This window comes from Zonotrichia albicollis, chromosome W, assembly GCF_047830755.1.
Source record: "Zonotrichia albicollis isolate bZonAlb1 chromosome W, bZonAlb1.hap1, whole genome shotgun sequence".
Lineage (NCBI taxonomy): Eukaryota > Metazoa > Chordata > Aves > Passeriformes > Passerellidae > Zonotrichia > Zonotrichia albicollis.
The window spans coordinates 28,188,250-28,210,689 of record NC_133859.1 but is presented as its reverse complement, the minus strand read 5'-3'; positions in this window follow the sequence as shown (position 1 = coordinate 28,210,689).

Here is a 22,440-nt window from a genome sequence, read left to right as displayed (position 1 = left end):
AAGTCACAGGCCCCCAAACACAAACTATGGCCCTTTTCCCTGGAAGTCAAACTGACCTGCCCATCTTCTGGCTGGCAGATTGCAGGAGCCACTTGGCTCTATCAAACCAGCCCGACTCGGCACTGGTGCCCCCTAAGGTTCTGGGAACCACCCTGCGTATCGTGAATTTTCAGGAGCCAGCCGGCCACTCCCAGCCACAGGCCCCCAAACACAAACCACGGCCCTTTTCCCTGGAAGTAAAACTGACCTGCCCATCTTCTGTCTGGCAGATTGCAGGAGCCACTTGCCTCTATCCAACCAGCCCGACGCGGCACTGGTGCCCCCTAAGTTTCTGGGAACCACCCTGCGTATCGTGAATTTTCAGGAGCCAGCCGGCCACTCCCAGCCACAGGCCCCTATAACACAACCCACGGCCCTTTTCCCTGGAAGTAAAACGGACCTGCACATCTTCTGGCTGGCAGATTGCAGGAGCCACTTGGCTCTATCAAAGCAGCCCGACTCGGCACTGGTGCCACCTTTCATCTGGGAACCATCCTGCGTATCGTGGATTTTCAAGAGCCAGCCAGCCACTCCCAGCCACAAGCCCCTAAACTCATACCACGGCCCATTTCCCTGGAAAAAAAACTCAGCTGCCCCGCTTCTGGATGGTAGATTGCAGGAGCCACTTTGTACTGTCATACCAGTCCGACTCGGCACTGGTGCCCCCTTGGGTCTGGGAACCATCCTGCGTATTGTGGATTTTCAGGAGCCATCCGGCCACTCGAAGTCACAGGCCCCCAAACACAAACTATGGCCCTTTTCCCTGGAAGTCAAACTGACCTGCCCATCTTCTGGCTGGCAGATTGCAGGAGCCACTTGCCTTTATCCAACCAGCCCGACTGGGCACTGGTGCCCCCTGAGGTTCTTGGAACCACCCTGCGTATCGTGAATTTTCAGGAGCCAGCCGGCCACTCCCAGCCACAGGCCCCCAAACACAAACCACGGCCTTTTTCCTGGAAGTAAAACTGACCTGCACATCTTCTGGCTTTCAGATTGCTGGAGCCACTTGGCTCTATCAAACCAGCCCGACTCGGCACTGGTGCCACCTTTCATCTGGGAACCATCCTGCGTATCGTGGATTTTCAGGAGCCAGCCGGCCACTCCCAGCCACAAGCCCACAAACACAAACCACGGCCCTTTTCCGTGGCAAACAAAACTCACTCGCCCCGCTTCTGGCTGGCAGATTGCAGGAGCCACTTGCCTCTATCAAACCAGCCCAACTCGGCACTCGTGCCCCCTTTGGTCTGGGAACCATCCTGCGCGGCGTGGATTTTCAGGAGCCAGCCGGCCACTCCCAGCCACAAGCCCCCGAACACAAACCACGGCCCGTTTCCCTGGCAAACAAAACTCACCCGCCCATCTTCCGTCTGGCAGATTGCAGGAGCCGCTTGGCTCTATCAAACCTGCCCGACTTGGCACTGCTGCCACCTTTCATCTGGGAACCATCCTGCGTATCGTGGATTTTCAGGAGCCAGCCGGCCACTCCCAGCCACGAGCCCACAAACACAAACCACGGCCCTTTTCCCTGGCAAACAAAACTCACTCGCCCCGCTTCTGGCTGGCAGATTGCAGGAGCCACTTGCCTCTATCAATCCAGCCCAACTCGGCACTCGTGCCCCCTTTGGTCTGGGAACCATCCTGCGCGGCGTGGATTTTCAGGAGCCAGCCGGCCACTCCCAGCCACAAGCCCCCGAACACAAACCTCGGCCCGTTTCCCTGGCAAACAAAACTCACCCGCCCTGCTCCTGCCTGGCAGATTGCAGGAGCCACTTGGCTCTATCAAACCAGCCCAACTCGGCACTCGTGCCCCCTTTGGTCTGGGAACCATCCTGCGCGGCGTGGATTTTCAGGAGCCAGCCGGCCACTCCCAGCCACAAGCCCCCGAACACAAACCACGGCCCGTTTCCCTGGCAAACAAAACTCACCCGCCCTGCTCCTGGCTGGCAGATTGCAGGAGCCACTTGGCTCTATCAAACATGCCCGACTTGGCACTGCTGCCACCTTTCATCTGGGAACCATCCTGCGTATCGTGGATTTTCAGGAGCCAGCCGGCTACTCCCAGCCACAGGCCCCCGAACACAAACCACGGCCCTTTTCCATGGAAAAAAAACTCAGCTGCCCCGCTTCTGGCTGGCAGATTGCAGGAACCGCTTGGCTCTATCAAACCAGCCCGACTCGGCACTGGTGCCACCTTTCATCTGGGAACCATCCTGCGTATCGTGGATTTTCAGGAGCCAGCCGGCCACTCCCAGCCACAGGCCCCGACCACATACAACGGCCCTTTTCCCTGGAAAAAATACTCAGCTGCCCTGCTTCTGGCTGGCAGATTGCAGGAGCCACTTGCCTCTATCAAACCAGCCCGACTTGGCACTGATGCCACCTTTCATCTGGGAACCATCCTGCGTATCGTGGATTTTCAGGAGCCAGCCGGCCACTCCCAGCCACAGGCCCCCAAACACATACCACGGCCCATTTCCCTGGAAAAAAAACTCAGCTGCCCCGCTTCTGGATGGTAGATTGCAGGAGCCACTTTTGTACTGTCATACCAGTCCGACTCGGCACTGGTGCCCCCTTGGGTCTGGGAACCATCCTGCGTATTGTGGATTTTCAGGAGCCAGCCGGCCACTCGCAGTCACAGGCCCCCAAACACAAACTATGGCCCTTTTCCCTGGAAGTCAAACTGACCTGCCCATCTTCTGGCTGGCAGATTGCAGGAGGCACTTCCCACTATCAAAGCAGCCCGTCTCGGCACTGGTGCCGCCTAAGTTTCTGGGAAACACCCTGCGTATCGTGGATTTTCAGGAGCCAGCCAGCCACTCCCAGCCACAGGCCCCCAAACAAAAACCACGGCCCTTTTCCCCGGCAAACAAAACTCACCCGCACCGCTTCTGGCTGGCAGATTGCAGGAGCCACTTGCCTCTATCCAACCAGCCCGACTCGGCACTGGTGCCCCCTAAGTTTCTGGGAACCACCCTGCGTATCGTGGATTTTCAGGAGCCAGCCGGCCACTCCCAGCCACAGGCCCCCATACCACAAACCACGGCCCTTTTCCCTGGAAGTAAAACTGACCTGCACATCTTCTGGCTGGCAGATTGCAGGAGCCACTTGGCTCTATCAAACCAGCCCGACTCGGCACTGGTGCCACCTTTCATCTGGGAACCATCCTGCGTATCGTGGATTTTCAAGAGCCAGCCGGCCACTCCCAGTCACAAGCCCCTAAACTCATACCACGGCCCATTTCCCTGGAAAAAAAACTCAGCTGCCCCGCTTCTGGATGGTAGATTGCAGGAGCCACTTTGTACTGTCATACCAGTCCGACTCGGCACTGGTGCCCCCTTATGTCTGGGAACCATCCTGCGTATTGTGGATTTTCAGGAGTCAGCCGGCCACGCGAAGTCACAGGCCCCCAAACACATTCTACTGCCCTTTTCCCTGGAAGTAAAACTGACCTTCCCATCTTCAGGATGGCAGATTGCTGGAGCCACTTGAAACTATCAAACCAGCCCGACTCGGCACTGGTGCCCCCTAAGGTTCTGGGAACCACCCTGCGTATCGTGAATTTTCAGGAGCCAGCCGGCCACTCCCAGCCACAGGCCCCCAAACAAAAACCACGGCCCTTTTCCCTGGAAGTCAAACTGACCTGCCCATCTTCTGTCTGGCAGATTGCAGGAGCCACTTGCCTCTATCCAACCAGCCCGACGCGGCACTGGTGGCCCCTAAGTTTCTGGGAACCACCCTGCGTATCGTGGATTTTCAGGAGCCAGCCGGCCACTCCCAGCCACAGGCCCCCATAACACAATCCACGGCCCTTTTCCCTGGAAGTAAAACTGACCTGCACTTCTTCTGGCTGGCAGATTGCAGGAGCCACTTGGCTCTATCAAACCAGCCCGACTCGGCACTGGTGCCACCTTTCATCTGGGAACCATCCTGCGTATCGTGGATTTTCAGGAGCCAGCCGGCCACTCCCAGCCACAGGCCCCTAAACTCATACCACAGCCCATTTCCCTGGAAAAAAAACTCAGCTGCCCCGCTTCTGGATGGTAGATTGCAGGAGCCACTTTGTACTGTCATACCAGTCCGACTGGGCACTGGTGCCCCCTTGGGTCTGGGAACCATCCTGCGTATTGTGGATTTTCAGGAGCCAGCCGGGCACGCGAAGTCACAGGCCCCCAAACACAAACTATGGCCCTTTTCTCTGGAAGTCAAACTGACCTGCCCATCTTCTGTCTGGCAGATTGCAGGAGCCACTTGCCTCTATCCAACAAGCCCGACTCGGCACTGGTGCCCCCTAAGGTTCTGGGAACCACCCTGCGTATCTTGAATTTTCAGGAGCCAGCCGGCCCCTCCCAGCCACAGGCCCCCAAACACAAACCACGGCCCTTTTCCCTGGAAGTAAAACTGACCTGCACATCTTCTGGCTTGCAGATTGCTGGAGCCACTTGGCTCTATCAAACCAGCCCGACTCGGCACTGGTGCCACCTATCATCTGGGAACCATCCAGCGTATCGTGGATTTTCAGGAGCCAGCCGGCCACTCCCAGCCACAAGCCCACAAACACAAACCATGGCCCTTTTCCCTGGGAAACAAAACTCACTCGCCCCGCTTCTGGCTGGCAGATTGCAGGAGCCACTTGCCTCTATCAAACCAGCCCAACTCGGCACTCGCGCCCCCTTTGGTCTGGGAACCATCCTGCGCGGCGTGGATTTTCAGGAGCCAGCCGGCCACTCCCAGCCACAGGCCCCCGACCACAAACCACGGCCCGTATCCCTGGCAAACAAAACTCACCCGCCCTGCTTCTGGCTGGCAGATTGCAGGAGCCGCTTGGCTCTATCAAACCTGCCCGACTTGGCACTGCTGCCACCTTTCATCTGGGAACCATCCTGCGTATCGTGGATTTTCAGGAGCCAGCCGGCCACTCCCAGCCACAAGCCCCCGAACACAAACCACGGCCCTTTTCCCTGGCAAACAAAACTCAGCTGCCCGGCTTCTGGCTGGCAGATTGCAGGAGCCACTTGGCTCTATCAAACCAGCCCGCCTTGGCACTGGTGCCACCTTTCATCTGGGAACCATCCTGCGCGGCGTGGATTTTCAGGAGCCAGCCGGCCACTCCCAGCCACAGGCCCCTGATCACATACAACCGCCCTATTCCCTAGAAAAAAAACTCAGCTGCCCCGCTTCTGGCTGGCAGATTGCAGGAGCCCCTTGCCTCTATCAAACCAGCCCGACTCGGCACTGGTGCCCCCTAAGGTTCTGGGAACCACCCTGCGTATCGTGAATTTTCAGGAGTCAGCCGGCCACTCCCAGCCACAGGCCCCCAAACACAAACCACGGCCCTTTTCCCTGGAAGTAAAACTGACCTGCCCATCTTCTGGCCGGCAGATTGCAGGAGCCACTTGGCTCTATCCAACCAGCCCGACTCGGCACTGGTGCCCCCTAAAGTTCGGGAAACCATCGTGCGCCGCATGGATTTTCTGGAGCCAGCCGGCCACTCCCAGCCACAGGCCCCCGATCACATACAACGGCCCTTTTCCCTGGAAAAAAAACTCAGCTGCCCCGCTTCGGGCTGGCAGATTGCAGGACTCACTTGTGTCTATCAAACCAGCACGACTCAGCACTGGTGCCACCTTTCATCTGGGAACGATCCTTCGTATCGTGGATTTTCGGGAGCCAGCCGGCCACTCCCAGCCACAGGCCCCCAAACACATACCACGGCCCATTTCCCTGGAAAAAAAACTCAGCTTCCCCGCTAGTGGATGGTAGATTGCAGGAGCCACTTTGTACTGTCATACCAGTCCGACTCGGCACTGGTGCCCCCTTGGGTCTGGGAACCATCCTGCGTATTGTGGATTTTCAGGAGCCAGCCGGCCACTCCCAGCCACAGGCCCCCGACCACATACAACGGCCCTTTTCCCTGGAAACAAAACTCACCCGCCCTGCTTCTGGCTGGCAGATTGCAGGAGCCGCTTGGCTCTATCAAACCTGCCCGACTTGGCACTGGTGCCACCTTTCATCTGGGAACCATCCAGCGTATCGTGGATTTTCAGGAGCCAGCCGGCCACTCCCAGCCACAGGCCCCCGACCACAAACCACGGCCCTTTTCCCTGGCAAACAAAACTCAGCTGCCCCGCTTCTGGCTGGCAGATTGCAGGAGCCGCTTGCCTCTATCAAACCAGCCCGACTCGGCACTGGTGCCACCTCTCATCTGGGAACCATCCTGCGTATCGTGGATTTTCAGGAGCCAGCCGGCCACTCCCAGCCACAGGCCCCCGATCACATACAACGGCCCTTTTCCCTGGAAAAAAAACTCAGCTGCCTCGCTTCTGGCTGGCAGATTGCAGGAGATACTTTGTACTGTCATACCAGTCCGACTTGTCAGTGGTGCCACTTGGGTCTGGGAATCATCCAGAATATCGTGGATTTTCAGGAGCCAGCCGGCCACTCCCAGCCACAAGCCCCCGAAACCAAACCACGGCCCTTTTCCCTGGAAGTAAAAATGACCTGCCCATCTTCTGGCTGGCAGATTGCAGGAGCCACTTGGCTCTATCAAACCAGCCCGACTCGGCACTGGTGCCACCTTTCATCTGGGAACCATCCTGCGCCGCGTGGATTTTCTGGAGCCAGCCGGCCACTCCCAGCCACAGGCCCCCGATCACATACAACGGCCCTTTTCCCTGGAAAAAAAACTCAGCTGCCCCGCTTCGGGCTGGCAGATTGCAGGAGCCACTTGCCTCTATCAAACCAGCACGACTCGGCACTGGTGCCACCTTTCATCTGGGAACGATCCTTCGTACCGTGGATTTTCGGGAGCCAGCCGGCCACTCCCAGCCACAGGCCCCCAAACACATACCACGGCCCATTTCCCTGGAAAAAAAACTCAGCTGCCCCGCTTATGGATGGTAGATTGCAGGAGCCACTTTGTACTGTCATACCAGTCCGACTGGGCACTGGTGCCCCCTTGGGTCTGGGAACCATCCTGCGTATTGTGGATTTTCAGGAGCCAGCCGGCCAACCCCGGCCACAGGCCCCCATAACACAAACAACGGCCCTTTTCCATGGAAGTAAAACTGACCTGCTTCTTCTGGCTGGCAGATTGCAGGAGCCACTTGCCTCTATCCAACCAGCCCGACTTGCCACTGGTGCCACCTTTCATCTGGAAACCATCCTGCGTATCGTGGATATTCAGGAGCCAGCCGGCCACTCCCAGCCACAGGCCCCCAAACACATGCCATGGCCCTTTCCCTGGAAAAAAAACTCAGCTGCCCCGCTTCTGGATGGTAGATTGCAGGAGCAACTTTGTACTGTCATACCAGTCCGACTTGTCAGTGGTGCCACTTGGGTCTGGGAATCATCCAGCATATCGTGGATTTTCAGGAGCCAGCCGGCCACTCCCAGCCACAAGCCCCCGAACACAAACCACGGCCCTTTTCCCTGGCAAACAAAACTCAGCTGCCCCGCTTCGGGCTGGCAGATTGCAGGAGCCACTCGGCTCTATCAAACCAGCCTGACTCGGCACTGGTGCCACCTTTCATCTGGGAACCATCCTGCGTATCGTGGATTTTCAGGAGCCAGCCGGCCACTCCCAGCCACAAGCCCCCAAACACAAACCACGGCCCTTTTCCCTGGCAAACAAAACTCAGCTGCCCGGCTTCTGGCTGGCAGATTGCAGGAGCCACTTGGCTCTATCAAAACAGCCCGACTCGGCACTGGTGCCACCTTTCATCTGGGAACCATCCTGCGTATCGTGGATTTTCAGGAGCCAGCCGGCCACTCCCAGCCACAGGCCCCTGATCACATACAATGGCCCTTTTCCCTGGATAAAAAACTCAGCTGCCCCGCTTCTGGCTGGCAGATTGCAGGAGCCCCTTGCCTCTATCAAACCAGCCCGACTCGGCACTGGTGCCCCCTAAGGTTCTGGGAACCACCCTGCGTATCGTGAATTTTCAGGAGCCAGCCGGCCACTCTCAGCCACAGGCCCCCAAACACAAACCACGGCCCTTTTCCCTGGAAGTAAAACTGACGTGCCCATCTTCTGGCCGGCAGATTGCAGGAGCCACTTTGCTCTATCCAACCAGCCCGACTCGGCACTGGTCCCCCCTAAAGTTCGGGGAACCATCCTGCGCCGCGTGGATTTTCTGGAGCCAGCCGGCCACTCCCAGCCACAGGCCCCCAAACAAAAACCACGGCCCTTTTCCCTGGCAAACAAAACTCACCCGCACCGCTTCTGGCTGGCAGATTGCAGGAGCCACTTGCCTCTATCCAACCAGCCCGATTCGGCACTGGTGCCCCCAAAGGTTCTGGGAACCGCGTGGATTTTCTGGAGCCAGCCGGCCACTCCCAGCCACAGGCCCCCAAACACATACCATGGCCCATTTCCCTGGAAAAAAAACTCAGCTGCCCCGCTACTGGATGGTAGATTGCAGGAGCCACTTTGTACTGTCATACCAGTCCGACTCGGCACTGGTGCCCCCTTGGGTCTGGGAACCATCCTGCGTATTGTGGATTTTCAGGAGCCAGCAGGCCACTCGCAGTCACAGGCCGCCAAACACAAACTATGGCCCTTTTCCCTGGAAGTCAAACTGACCTGCCCATCTTCTGTCTGGCAGATTGCAGGAGCCACTTGCCTCTATCCAACCAGCCTGACTCGGCACTGGTGCCCCGTAAGGTTCTGAGAACCACCCTGCGTACCGTGGATTTTCAGGAGCCAGCCGGCCAACCCCAGCCACAGGACCCCAAACACAAACCACGGCCCTTTTCCTTGGAAGTAAAACTGACATGCACATCTTCTGGCTGGCAGATTGCAGGAGCCACTTGGCTCTATCAAACCAGCCCGACTTGGCACTGGTGCCACCTTTCATCTGGGAACCATCCTGCGTATCGTGAATTTTCAGGAGCCAGCCGGCCACTCCCAGCCACAAGCCCCCAAACAAAAACCACGGCCCTTTTCCCTGGAAGTAAAACTGACCTGCACATCTTCTGGCTGGCAGATTGCAGGAGCCACTTGGCTCTATCAAACCAGCCCAACTCGGCACTCGTGCCCCCTTTGGTCTGGGAACCATCCTGCGTATTGTGGATTTTCAGGAGCCAGCCGGCCACTCCCAGCCACAGGCCCCCGACCACAAACCACGGCCCGTATCCCTGGCAAACAAAACTCACCCGCCCTGCTTCTGGCTGGCAGATTGCAGGAGCCGCTTGGCTCTATCAAACCTGCCCGACTTGGCACTGCTGCCACCTTTCATCTGGGAACCATCCTGCGTATCGTGGATTTTCAGGAGCCAGCCGGCCACTCCCAGCCACAAGCCCCCGAACACAAACCACGGCCCTTTTCCCTGGCAAACAAAACTCAGCTGCCCCGCTTCTGGCTGGAAGATTGCAGGAGCCACTTGGCTCTATCAAACCAGCCCGCCTTGGCACTGGTGCCACCTTTCATCTGGGAACCATCCTGCGCGGCGTGGATTTTCAGGAGCCAGCCGGCCACTCCCAGCCACAGGCCCCTGATCACATACAACTGCCCTATTCCCTAGAAAAAAAACTCAGCTGCCCCGCTTCTGGCTGGCAGATTGCAGGAGCCCCTTGCCTCTATCAAACCAGCCCGACTCGGCACTGGTGCCCCCTAAGGTTCTGGGAACCACCCTGCGTATCGTGAATTTTCAGGAGTCAGCCGGCCACTCCCAGCCACAGGCCCCCAAACACAAACCACGGCCCTTTTCCCTGGAAGTAAAACTGACCTGCCCATCTTCTGGCCAGCAGATTGCAGGAGCCACTTGGCTCTATCCAACCAGCCCGACTCGGCACTGGTGCCCCCTAAAGTTCGGGGAACCATCCTGCGCCGCATGGATTTTCTGGAGCCAGCCGGCCACTCCCAGCAACAGGCCCCCAAACAAAAACCACGGCCCTTTTCCCTGGCAAACAAAACTCACCCGCACCGCTTCTGGCTGGCAGATTGCAGGAGCCACTTGCCTCTATCCAACCAGCCCGACTCGGCACTGGTGCCCCCTATGGTTCTGGGAACCACCCTGCGTATCGTGAATTTTCAGTAGCCAGCCGGCCACTCCCAGCCACAGGCCCCCGATCACATACAACGGCCCTTTTCCCTGGAAAAAAAACTCAGCTGCCCCGCTTCGGGCTGGCAGATTGCAGGACTCACTTGTGTCTATCAAACCAGCACGACTCAGCACTGGTGCCACCTTTCATCTGGGAACGATCCTTCGTATCGTGGATTTTCGGGAGCCAGCCGGCCACTCCCAGCCACAGGCCCCCAAACACATACCACGGCCCATTTCCCTGGAAAAAAAACTCAGCTGCCCCGCTAGTGGATGGTAGATTGCAGGAGCCACTTTGTACTGTCATACCAGTCCGACTCGGCACTGGTGCCCCCTTGGGTCTGGGAACCATCCTGCGTATTGTGGATTTTCAGGAGCCAGCCGGCCACTCCCAGCCACAGGCCCCCGACCACATACAACGGCCCTTTTCCCTGGAAACAAAACTCACCCGCCCTGCTTCTGGCTGGCAGATTGCAGGAGCCGCTTGGCTCTATCAAACCTGCCCGACTTGGCACTGGTGCCACCTTTCATCTGGGAACCATCCAGCGTATCGTGGATTTTCAGGAGCCAGCCGGCCACTCCCAGCCACAGGCCCCCGACCACAAACCACGGCCCTTTTCCCTGGCAAACAAAACTCAGCTGCCCCGCTTCTGGCTGGCAGATTGCAGGAGCCACTTGCCTCTATCAAACCAGCCCGACTCGGCACTGGTGCCACCTTTCATCTGGGAACCATCCTGCGTATCGTGGATTTTCAGGAGCCAGCCGGCCACTCCCAGCCACAGGCCCCCGATCACATACAACGGCCCTTTTCCCTGGAAAAAAAACTCAGCTGCCTCGCTTCTGGCTGGCAGATTGCAGGAGATACTTTGTACTGTCATACCAGTCCGACTTGTCAGTGGTGCCACTTGGGTCTGGGAATCATCCAGAATATCGTGGATTTTCAGGAGCCAGCCGGCCACTCCCAGCCACAAGCCCCCGAAACCAAACCACGGCCCTTTTCCCTGGAAGTAAAAATGACCTGCCCATCTTCTGGCTGGCAGATTGCAGGAGCCACTTGGCTCTATCAAACCAGCCCGACTCGGCACTGGTGCCACCTTTCATCTGGGAACCATCCTGCGCCGCGTGGATTTTCAGGAGCCAGCCGGCCACTCCCAGCCACAAGCCCCCAAACACAAACCACGGCCCTTTTCCCTGGCAAACAAAACTCAGCTGCCCCGCTTCGGGCTGGCAGATTGCAGGAGCCACTTGCCTCTATCAAACCAGCACGACTCGGCACTGGTGCCACCTTTCATCTGGGAACGATCCTTCGTACCGTGGATTTTCGGGAGCCAGCCGGCCACTCCCAGCCACAGGCCCCCAAACACATACCACGGCCCATTTCCCTGGAAAAAAAACTCAGCTGCCCCGCTTATGGATGGTAGATTGCAGGAGCCACTTTGTACTGTCATACCAGTCCGACTGGGCACTGGTGCCCCCTTGGGTCTGGGAACCATCCTGCGTATTGTGGATTTTCAGGAGCCAGCCGGCCAACCCCGGCCACAGGCCCCCATAACACAAACAACGGCCCTTTTCCATGGAAGTAAAACTGACCTGCTTCTTCTGGCTGGCAGATTGCAGGAGCCACTTGCCTCTATCCAACCAGCCCGACTTGCCACTGGTGCCACCTTTCATCTGGAAACCATCCTGCGTATCGTGGATATTCAGGAGCCAGCCGGCCACTCCCAGCCACAGGCCCCCAAACACATGCCATGGCCCTTTCCCTGGAAAAAAAACTCAGCTGCCCCGCTTCTGGATGGTAGATTGCAGGAGCAACTTTGTACTGTCATACCAGTCCGACTTGTCAGTGGTGCCACTTGGGTCTGGGAATCATCCAGCATATCGTGGATTTTCAGGAGCCAGCCGGCCACTCCCAGCCACAAGCCCCCGAACACAAACCACGGCCCTTTTCCCTGGCAAACAAAACTCAGCTGCCCCGCTTCGGGCTGGCAGATTGCAGGAGCCACTCGGCTCTATCAAACCAGCCTGACTCGGCACTGGTGCCACCTTTCATCTGGGAACCATCCTGCGTATCGTGGATTTTCAGGAGCCAGCCGGCCACTCCCAGCCACAAGCCCCCAAACACAAACCACGGCCCTTTTCCCTGGCAAACAAAACTCAGCTGCCCGGCTTCTGGCTGGCAGATTGCAGGAGCCACTTGGCTCTATCAAAACAGCCCGACTCGGCACTGGTGCCACCTTTCATCTGGGAACCATCCTGCGTATCGTGGATTTTCAGGAGCCAGCCGGCCACTCCCAGCCACAGGCCCCTGATCACATACAATGGCCCTTTTCCCTGGATAAAAAACTCAGCTGCCCCGCTTCTGGCTGGCAGATTGCAGGAGCCACTTGCCTCTATCAAACCAGCCCGACTCGGCACTGGTGCCACCTTTCATCTGGGAACCATCCTGCGTATCGTGGATTTTCAGGAGCCAGCCGGCCACTCCCAGCCACAGGCCCCCGATCACATACAACGGCCCTTTTCCCTGGAAAAAAAACTCAGCTGCCTCGCTTCTGGCTGGCAGATTGCAGGAGATACTTTGTACTGTCATACCAGTCCGACTTGTCAGTGGTGCCACTTGGGTCTGGGAATCATCCAGAATATCGTGGATTTTCAGGAGCCAGCCGGCCACTCCCAGCCACAAGCCCCCGAAACCAAACCACGGCCCTTTTCCCTGGAAGTAAAAATGACCTGCCCATCTTCTGGCTGGCAGATTGCAGGAGCCACTTGGCTCTATCAAACCAGCCCGACTCGGCACTGGTGCCACCTTTCATCTGGGAACCATCCTGCGCCGCGTGGATTTTCAGGAGCCAGCCGGCCACTCCCAGCCACAAGCCCCCAAACACAAACCACGGCCCTTTTCCCTGGCAAACAAAACTCAGCTGCCCCGCTTCGGGCTGGCAGATTGCAGGAGCCACTTGCCTCTATCAAACCAGCACGACTCGGCACTGGTGCCACCTTTCATCTGGGAACGATCCTTCGTACCGTGGATTTTCGGGAGCCAGCCGGCCACTCCCAGCCACAGGCCCCCAAACACATACCACGGCCCATTTCCCTGGAAAAAAAACTCAGCTGCCCCGCTTATGGATGGTAGATTGCAGGAGCCACTTTGTACTGTCATACCAGTCCGACTGGGCACTGGTGCCCCCTTGGGTCTGGGAACCATCCTGCGTATTGTGGATTTTCAGGAGCCAGCCGGCCAACCCCGGCCACAGGCCCCCATAACACAAACAACGGCCCTTTTCCATGGAAGTAAAACTGACCTGCTTCTTCTGGCTGGCAGATTGCAGGAGCCACTTGCCTCTATCCAACCAGCCCGACTTGCCACTGGTGCCACCTTTCATCTGGAAACCATCCTGCGTATCGTGGATATTCAGGAGCCAGCCGGCCACTCCCAGCCACAGGCCCCCAACCACATGCCATGGCCCTTTCCCTGGAAAAAAAACTCAGCTGCCCCGCTTCTGGATGGTAGATTGCAGGAGCAACTTTGTACTGTCATACCAGTCCGACTTGTCAGTGGTGCCACTTGGGTCTGGGAATCATCCAGCATATCGTGGATTTTCAGGAGCCAGCCGGCCACTCCCAGCCACAAGCCCCCGAACACAAACCACGGCCCTTTTCCCTGGCAAACAAAACTCAGCTGCCCCGCTTCGGGCTGGCAGATTGCAGGAGCCACTCGGCTCTATCAAACCAGCCTGACTCGGCACTGGTGCCACCTTTCATCTGGGAACCATCCTGCGTATCGTGGATTTTCAGGAGCCAGCCGGCCACTCCCAGCCACAAGCCCCCAAACACAAACCACGGCCCTTTTCCCTGGCAAACAAAACTCAGCTGCCCGGCTTCTGGCTGGCAAATTGCAGGAGCCACTTGGCTCTATCAAAACAGCCCGACTCGGCACTGGTGCCACCTTTCATCTGGGAACCATCCTGCGTATCGTGGATTTTCAGGAGCCAGCCGGCCACTCCCAGCCACAGGCCCCTGATCACATACAATGGCCCTTTTCCCTGGATAAAAAACTCAGCTGCCCCGCTTCTGGCTGGCAGATTGCAGGAGCCCCTTGCCTCTATCAAACCAGCCCGACTCGGCACTGGTGCCCCCTAAGGTTCTGGGAACCACCCTGCGTATCGTGAATTTTCAGGAGCCAGCCGGCCACTCTCAGCCACAGGCCCCCAAACACAAACCACGGCCCTTTTCCCTGGAAGTAAAACTGACGTGCCCATCTTCTGGCCGGCAGATTGCAGGAGCCACTTTGCTCTATCCAACCAGCCCGACTCGGCACTGGTCCCCCCTAAAGTTCGGGGAACCATCCTGCGCCGCGTGGATTTTCTGGAGCCAGCCGGCCACTCCCAGCCACAGGCCCCCAAACAAAAACCACGGCCCTTTTCCCTGGCAAACAAAACTCACCCGCACCGCTTCTGGCTGGCAGATTGCAGGAGCCACTTGCCTCTATCCAACCAGCCCGATTCGGCACTGGTGCCCCCAAAGGTTCTGGGAACCGCGTGGATTTTCTGGAGCCAGCCGGCCACTCCCAGCCACAGGCCCCCAAACACATACCATGGCCCATTTCCCTGGAAAAAAAACTCAGCTGCCCCGCTACTGGATGGTAGATTGCAGGAGCCACTTTGTACTGTCATACCAGTCCGACTCGGCACTGGTGCCCCCTTGGGTCTGGGAACCATCCTGCGTATTGTGGATTTTCAGGAGCCAGCAGGCCACTCGCAGTCACAGGCCGCCAAACACAAACTATGGCCCTTTTCCCTGGAAGTCAAACTGACCTGCCCATCTTCTGTCTGGCAGATTGCAGGAGCCACTTGCCTCTATCCAACCAGCCTGACTCGGCACTGGTGCCCCGTAAGGTTCTGAGAACCACCCTGCGTACCGTGGATTTTCAGGAGCCAGCCGGCCAACCCCAGCCACAGGACCCCAAACACAAACCACGGCCCGTTTCCTTGGAAGTAAAACTGACATGCACATCTTCTGGCTGGCAGATTGCAGGAGCCACTTGGCTCTATCAAACCAGCCCGACTTGGCACTGGTGCCACCTTTCATCTGGGAACCATCCTGCGTATCGTGAATTTTCAGGAGCCAGCCGGCCACTCCCAGCCACAAGCCCCCAAACAAAAACCACGGCCCTTTTCCCTGGAAGTAAAACTGACCTGCACATCTTCTGGCTGGCAGATTGCAGGAGCCACTTGGCTCTATCAAACCAGCCCGACTCGGCACTGGTGCCACCTTTCATCTGGGAACCATCCTGCGTATCGTGGATTTTCAGGAGCCAGCCAGCCACTCCCAGCCACAAGCCCCTAAACTCATACCACGGCCCATTTCCCTGGAAAAAAAACTCAGCTGCCCCGCTTCTGGATGGTAGATTGCAGGAGCCACTTTGTACTGTCATACCAGTCCGACTCGGCACTGGTGCCCCCTTGGGTCTGGGAACCATCCTGCGTATTGTGGATTTTCAGGAGCCATCCGGCCACTCGAAGTCACAGGCCCCCAAACACAAACTATGGCCCTTTTCCCTGGAAGTCAAACTGACCTGCCCATCTTCTGGCTGGCAGATTGCAGGAGCCACTTGCCTTTATCCAACCAGCCCGACTCGGCACTTGTGCCCCCTGAGGTTCTGGGAACCACCCTGCGTATCGTGAATTTTCAGGAGCCAGCCGGCCACTCCCAGCCACAGGCCCCCAAACACAAACCACGACCCTTTTCCCTGGAAGTAAAACTGACCTGCACATCTTCTGGCTTGCAGATTGCAGGAGCCACTTGGCTCTATCAAACCAGCCCGACTCGGCACTGGTGCCACCTTTCATCTGGGAACCATCCTGCGTATCGTGGATTTTCAGGAGCCAGCCGGCCACTCCCAGCCACAAGCCCACAAACACAAACCACGGCCCTTTTCCGTGGCAAACAAAACTCACTCGCCCCGCTTCTGGCTGGCAGATTGCAGGAGCCACTTGCCTCTATCAAACCAGCCCAACTCGGCACTCGTGCCCCCTTTGGTCTGGGAACCATCCTGCGCGGCGTGGATTTTCAGGAGCCAGCCGGCCACTCCCAGCCACAAGCCCCCAAACACATAGCACGGCCCATTTCCCTGGAAAAAAAACTCAGCTGCCCTGCTTCTGGATGGTAGATTGCAGGAGCCACGTTGTACTGTCATACCAGTCCGACTCGGCACTGGTGCCCCCTTGGGTCTGGGAACCATCCTGCGTATTGTGGATTTTCAGGAGCCAGCCGGCCACTCGCAGTCACAGGCCCCCAAACACAAACTATGGCCCTTTTCCCTGGAAGTCAAACTGACCTGCCCATCTTCTGGCTGGCAGATTGCAGGAGCCACTTGCCTTTATCCAACCAGCCCGACTCGGCACTGGTGCCCCCTGAGGTTCTGGGAACCACCCTGCGTATCGTGAATTTTCAGGAGCCAGCCGGCCACTCCCAGCCACAGGCCCCCAAACACAAACCACGGCCCTTTTCCCTGGAAGTAAAACTGACCTGCACATCTTCTGGCTTGCAGATTGCAGGAGCCACTTCGCTCTATCAAACCAGCCCGACTCGGCACTGGTGCCACCTTTCATCTGGGAACCATCCTGCGTATCGTGGATTTTCGGGAGCCAGCCGGCCACTCCCAGCCACAGGCCCCCAAACAAATACCATGGCCCATTTCCCTGGAAAAAAAACTCAGCTGCCCCGCTACTGGATGGTAGATTGCAGGAGCCACTTTGTACTGTCATACCAGTCCGACTCGGCACTGGTGCCCCCTTGGGTCTGGGAACCATCCTGCGTATCGTGGATTTTAAGGAGCCAGCAGGCCACTCGCAGTCACAGGCCCCCGAACACATACAATGGCCCTTTTCCCTGGATAAAAAACTCAGCTGCCCCGCTTCTGGCTGGCAGATTGCAGGAGCCACTTGGCTCTATCAAACCAGCCCGACTCGGCACTGGTGCCACCTTTCATCTGGGAACCATCCTGCGTATCGTGGATTTTCAGGAGCCAGCCGGCCACTCCCAGCCACAGGCCCCCAAACACAAACCACGGCCCTTTTCCATGGAAAAAAAACTCAGCTGCCCCGCTTCTGGCTGGCAGATTGCTGGAGCCCCTTGCCTCTATCAAACCAGCCCGACTTGGCACTGGTGCCACCTTTTATCTGGGAACCATCCTGCGTATCGTGGATTTTCAGGAGCCAGCCGGCCACTCCCAGCCACAGGCCCCCAAACACATACCACGGCCCATTTCCCTGGAAAAAAAACTCAGCTGCCCCGCTTCTGGATGGTAGATTGCAGGAGCCACTTTGTACTGTCATACCAGTCCGACTGGGCACTGGTGCCCCCTTGGGTCTGGGAACCATCCTGCGTATTGTGGATTTTCAGGAGCCAGCCGGCCACGCGAAGTCACAGGCCCCCAAACACAAACTATGGCCCTTTTCCCTGGAAGTCAAACTGACCTGCCCATCTTCTGGCTGGCAGATTGCAGGAGCCACTTGGCTCTATCAAACCAGCCCGACTCGGCACTGGTGCCCCCTAAGGTTCTGGGAACCACCCTGCGTATCGTGAATTTTCAGGAGCCAGCCGGCCACTCCCAGCCACAGGCCCCCAAACACAAACCACGGCCCTTTTCCCTGGAAGTAAAACTGACCTGCCCATCTTCTGTCTGGCAGATTGCAGGAGCCACTTGCCTCTATCCAACCAGCCCGACGCGGCACTGGTGCCCCCTAAGTTTCTGGGAACCACCCTGCGTATCGTGAATTTTCAGGAGCCAGCCGGCCACTCCCAGCCACAGGCCCCCATAACACAACCCACGGCCCTTTTCCCTGGAAGTAAAACGGACCTGCACATCTTCTGGCTGGCAGATTGCAGGAGCCACTTGGCTCTATCAAAGCAGCCCGACTCGGCACTGGTGCCACCTTTCATCTGGGAACCATCCTGCGTATCGTGGATTTTCAAGAGCCAGCCAGCCACTCCCAGCCACAAGCCCCTAAACTCATACCACGGCCCATTTCCCTGGAAAAAAAACTCAGCTGCCCCGCTTCTGGATGGTAGATTGCAGGAGCCACTTTGTACTGTCATACCAGTCCGACTCGGCACTGGTGCCCCCTTGGGTCTGGGAACCATCCTGCGTATTGTGGATTTTCAGGAGCCATCCGGCCACTCGAAGTCACAGGCCCCCAAACACAAACTATGGCCCTTTTCCCTGGAAGTCAAACTGACCTGCCCATCTTCTGGCTGGCAGATTGCAGGAGCCACTTGCCTTTATCCAACCAGCCCGACTGGGCACTGGTGCCCCCTGAGGTTCTTGGAACCACCCTGCGTATCGTGAATTTTCAGGAGCCAGCCGGCCACTCCCAGCCACAGGCCCCCAAACACAAACCACGGCCTTTTTCCTGGAAGTAAAACTGACCTGCACATCTTCTGGCTTTCAGATTGCTGGAGCCACTTGGCTCTATCAAACCAGCCCGACTCGGCACTGGTGCCACCTTTCATCTGGGAACCATCCTGCGTATCGTGGATTTTCAGGAGCCAGCCGGCCACTCCCAGCCACAAGCCCACAAACACAAACCACGGCCCTTTTCCGTGGCAAACAAAACTCACTCGCCCCGCTTCTGGCTGGCAGATTGCAGGAGCCACTTGCCTCTATCAAACCAGCCCAACTCGGCACTCGTGCTCCCTTTGGTCTGGGAACCATCCTGCGCGGCGTGGATTTTCAGGAGCCAGCCGGCCACTCCCAGCCACAAGCCCCCGAACACAAACCACGGCCCGTTTCCCTGGCAAACAAAACTCACCCGCCCATCTTCCGTCTGGCAGATTGCAGGAGCCGCTTGGCTCTATCAAACCTGCCCGACTTGGCACTGCTGCCACCTTTCATCTGGGAACCATCCTGCGTATCGTGGATTTTCAGGAGCCAGCCGGCCACTCCCAGCCACGAGCCCACAAACACAAACAACGGCCCTTTTCCCTGGCAAACAAAACTCACTCGCCCCGCTTCTGGCTGGCAGATTGCAGGAGCCACTTGCCTCTATCAATCCAGCCCAACTCGGCACTCGTGCCCCCTTTGGTCTGGGAACCATCCTGAGCGGCGTGGATTTTCAGGAGCCAGCCGGCCACTCCCAGCCACAAGCCCCCGAACACAAACCACGGCCCGTTTCCCTGGCAAACAAAACTCACCCGCCCTGCTCCTGCCTGGCAGATTGCAGGAGCCACTTGGCTCTATCAAACCAGCCCAACTCGGCACTCGTGCCCCCTTTGGTCTGGGAACCATCCTGCGCGGCGTGGATTTTCAGGAGCCAGCCGGCCACTCCCAGCCACAAGCCCCCGAACACAAACCACGGCCCGTTTCCCTGGCAAACAAAACTCACCCGCCCTGCTCCTGGCTGGCAGATTGCAGGAGCCACTTGGCTCTATCAAACCTGCCCGACTTGGCACTGCTGCCACCTTTCATCTGGGAACCATCCTGCGTATCGTGGATTTTCAGGAGCCAGCCGGCTACTCCCAGCCACAGGCCCCCGAACACAAACCACGGCCCTTTTCCCTGGAAACAAAACTCACCCGCCCTGCTTCTGGCTGGCAGATTGCAGGAGCCGCTTGGCTCTATCAAACCTGCCCGACTTGGCACTGCTGCCACCTTTCATCTGGGAACCATCCTGCGAATCGTGGATTTTCAGGAGCCAGCCGGCCACTCCAAGCCACAAGCCCCCGAACACAAACCACGGCCCTTTTCCCTGGCAAACAAAACTCAGCTGCCCCGCTTCTGGCTGGCAGATTGCAGGAGCCACTTGCCTCTATCAAACAAGCCCGACTCGGCACTGGTGCCACCTTTCAACGGGGAACCATCCTGCGTATCGTGGATTTTCAGGAGCCAGCCGGCCACTCCCAGCCACAGGCCCCGACCACATACAACGGCCCTTTTCCCTGGAAAAAATACTCAGCTGCCCTGCTTCTGGCTGGCAGATTGCAGGAGCCACTTGCCTCTATCAAACCAGCCCGACTTGGCACTGATGCCACCTTTCATCTGGGAACCATCCTGCGTATCGTGGATTTTCAGGAGCCAGCCGGCCACTCCCAGCCACAGGCCCCCAAACACATACCACGGCCCATTTCCCTGGAAAAAAAACTCAGCTGCCCCGCTTCTGGATGGTAGATTGCAGGAGCCACTTTTGTACTGTCATACCAGTCCGACTCGGCACTGGTGCCCCCTTGGGTCTGGGAACCATCCTGCGTATTGTGGATTTTCAGGAGCCAGCCGGCCACTCGCAGTCACAGGCCCCCAAACACAAACTATGGCCCTTTTCCCTGGAAGTAAAACTGACCTGCACATCTTCTGGCTGGCAGATTGCAGGAGCCACTTGGCTCTATCAAACCAGCCCGACTCGGCACTGGTGCCACCTTTCATCTGGGAACCATCCTGCGTATCGTGGATTTTCAAGAGCCAGCCGGCCACTCCCAGTCACAAGCCCCTAAACTCATACCACGGCCCATTTCCCTGGAAAAAAAACTCAGCTGCCCCGCTTCTGGATGGTAGATTGCAGGAGCCACTTTGTACTGTCATACCAGTCCGACTCGGCACTGGTGCCCCCTTATGTCTGGGAACCATCCTGCGTATTGTGGATTTTCAGGAGCCAGCCGGCCACGCGAAGTCACAGGCCCCCAAACATATTCTACTGCCCTTTTCCCTGGAAGTAAAACTGACCTTCCCATCTTCAGGATGGCAGATTGCAGGAGCCACTTGAAACTATCAAACCAGCCCGACTCGGCACTGGTGCCCCCTAAAGTTCGGGGAACCATCCTGCGCCGCGTGGATTTTCTGGAGCCAGCCGGCCACTCCCAGCCACAGGCCCCCAAACAAAAACCACGGCCCTTTTCCCCGGCAAACAAAACTCACCCGCACCGCTTCTGGCTGGCAGATTGCAGGAGCCACTTGCCTCTATCCAACCAGCCCGACTCGGCACTGGTGCCCCCTAAGTTTCTGGGAACCACCCTGCGTATCGTGGATTTTCAGGAGCCAGCCGGCCACTCCCAGCCACAGGCCCCCATACCACAAACCACGGCCCTTTTCCCTGGAAGTAAAACTGACCTGCACATCTTCTGGCTGGCAGATTGCAGGAGCCACTTGGCTCTATCAAACCAGCCCGACTCGGCACTGGTGCCACCTTTCATCTGGGAACCATCCTGCGTATCGTGGATTTTCAAGAGCCAGCCGGCCACTCCCAGCCACAAGCCCCTAAACTCATACCACGGCCCATTTCCCTGGAAAAAAAACTCAGCTGCCCCGCTTCTGGATGGTAGATTGCAGGAGCCACTTTGTACTGTCATACCAGTCCGACTCGGCACTGGTGCCCCCTTATGTCTGGGAACCATCCTGCGTATTGTGGATTTTCAGGAGCCAGCCGGCCACGCGAAGTCACAGGCCCCCAAACACATTCTACTGCCCTTTTCCCTGGAAGTAAAACTGACCTTCCCATCTTCAGGATGGCAGATTGCAGGAGCCACTTGAAACAATCAAACCAGCCCGACTCGGCACTGGTGCCCCCTAAGGTTCTGGGAACCACCCTGCGTATCGTGAATTTTCAGGAGCCAGCCGGCCACTCCCAGCCACAGGCCCCCAAACACAAACCACGGCCCTTTTCCCTGGAAGTCAAACTGACCTGCCCATCTTCTGTCTGGCAGATTGCAGGAGCCACTTGCCTCTATCCAACCAGCCCGACGCGGCACTGGTGCCCCCTAAGTTTCTGGGAACCACCCTGCGTATCGTGGATTTTCAGGAGCCAGCCGGCCACTCCCAGCCACAGGCCCCCATAACACAATCCACGGCCCTTTTCCCTGGAAGTAAAACTGACCTGCACTTTTTCTGGCTGGCAGATTGCAGGAGCCACTTGGCTCTATCAAACCAGCCCGACTCGGCACTGGTGCCACCTTTCATCTGGGAACCATCCTGCGTATCGTGGATTTTCAGGAGCCAGCCGGCCACTCCCAGCCACAGGCCCCTAAACTCATACCACAGCCCATTTCCCTGGAAAAAAAACTCAGCTGCCCCGCTTCTGGATGGTAGATTGCAGGAGCCACTTTGTACTGTCATACCAGTCTGACTGGGCACTGGTGCCCCCTTGGGTCTGGGAACCATCCTGCGTATTGTGGATTTTCAGGAGCCAGCCGGGCACGCGAAGTCACAGGCCCCCAAACACAAACTATGGCCCTTTTCTCTGGAAGTCAAACTGACCTGCCCATCTTCTGTCTGGCAGATTGCAGGAGCCACTTGCCTCTATCCAACAAGCCCGACTCGGCACTGGTGCCCCCTAAGGTTCTGGGAACCACCCTGCGTATCTTGAATTTTCAGGAG